The sequence below is a fragment of the Colobus angolensis genome, unplaced genomic scaffold (assembly GCF_000951035.1).
Source record: "Colobus angolensis palliatus isolate OR3802 unplaced genomic scaffold, Cang.pa_1.0 Scaffold215, whole genome shotgun sequence".
In the NCBI taxonomy this organism is placed as follows: domain Eukaryota; kingdom Metazoa; phylum Chordata; class Mammalia; order Primates; family Cercopithecidae; genus Colobus; species Colobus angolensis.
In genome coordinates, this window is record NW_012115322.1 from 4,497,861 (window position 1) to 4,499,837 (window position 1,977).

Below are 1,977 nucleotides of genomic sequence, written 5' to 3' on the forward strand. Positions count from 1 at the left end.
GCACCCAGCCTGATTATATTTCTTAATGTAAATATGAAGATAATTTACCCAGTACTTCATATATTCTCAGGAACATTAGGGTAAAAAGCGGGAACACATGTCATTCGACTATATTCCTGCTATTGATAATCTGGCATGCCTTGATGTGAGTGCCGCTGAGTGATGAAGAAGAAGTTCCAAGCAGACAAGCAGGGAAGAGACAGACATAACACTCAGTGGGGAGAACGTGTCTAGCGGTCCAAGTACAAGGCACAGCATGATAAGTCCAGAATACACAAGCACTAGAGCATGACCTGAGCCTAAAGTACAAGGAGAGGGAGATAAGGCTGGAGGGTGGGGGTTGCATCAGCACACCAGGTGTCTTGTCTGGGCACTTGAACTTGATTTTTCCGAGCTGTAAGAAATCACCAGAGGGTGTTGAGCAGGGGAATGCCACTTAGAAACACAGTGTAGAATGTTTTGAAGGGCCAATGCTTAGACAGTGGGAAAAATGTTATGGATCTCCTGCACTGGTTCAAGCAGGACAGATGAAAGCCTGAGCTAAAGCAGAAGAATCCAGGAATCCAGGTATGGAAGCAAAATCAGTGGAGCTTGAAGAACTTATTGATAGGAGGAGGGATGACTCCCTGGTTTCTGGTTTGGGTAACTGGAGTGGATCATGGTGATTCAGGAGACAAGGGGTATGCAAGTGGAATGGTAACTTTCTTACTTGATGCAGGATGAAGATGAGGGACTGAGTGTACGGAAATATGTGTACATATGAGTGGAAGGAGTGAAGTTAGTGAAAGGCTCCTTGCAAAGCTAAATGGAAAAGACATTTAGCTTTTCTGCTATTTTATATTATCTTTGCCACCTCTTCTCTTCTTTAGAGTGAGAATAAAGATACTCCAAAGCAGAACAAAGAACTAACATTTACTACGTGCTTCCTTTGTGACTTCTTTGGATGGATAAAGTCTTTACCTATATTACTGCATTTGACCCTCAAAACAATAGTGAAATGAATATTGTGTCTGGTTTATAGATGCACAAATTGAGATTCAAAAGGATTAAGTAATGTGCTAAAAGTCTTACAACTAATAAATGGCAGAGCTGATACCGCTTTACCAGAAAAAGAGAATTTCAGGAAACAAAAAAGGATTTTACATTGTTCCTATTTCTGGTTGGGAGAAAACAGGTTGATACATGTGGATAAACAAATGCACATTGGCAGTTTTATTAATACCTTACATTTATTATATTTTTATGCTTTCCTTATCTCAGATTACTCTCAAAATATCTGTATAAGGCAGCCAGGGTAGATGCTAGTATCGCTATCAGTCAATCAACAAACAACTGGGCACCACACTGAGCAAGTCACTGTTCATGTGAAGTTTTCCTTATGGTCCTGCTTACAAGAATTTTACTGTCTAATAAAGAGTCATTATAGGGGCTACATAGCAACATGGGGTGCATATTCAGTGCTAAATGAAGGCTGTAAACTATTTTCAAAACTGCGTTCCCTGGAAACCCCAGATCCTAGTTCCTACAGAGTAATGGTTCTCAGAGGGTGGAATGATTTTGCCCCCTAGGGGACATTTGGTGATGTCTGGAGACATTTTTCATTCTCACAACCTTGGAGGGTGTGCACTGCTGACATCTATTAGGCACAGAGCAGGGATGCTGCTGAGCATCCTGCAATGCATAGGACAGAACCCACAGCAAAGAATTTTCCAGCCCAAAATTGCAACAGTCTTTTTGAGAGGTTGAGAAAGCTGCTCTTGGGTAATACAATTACTTGATTTTATTTTTAAAACTATACTTTATTTAAAAATAGTAATAAAACAACAGATATGCTGAAAATGCTTACATACTACTTTAAAAACTTTTTTTATTATACTTCAAGTTCTAGGGCACATGTGCACAACGTGCAGGTTTGTTACATATGTATACATGTGCCATGTTGGTGTGCTGCACCCATTAACTCATCATTTACATTAG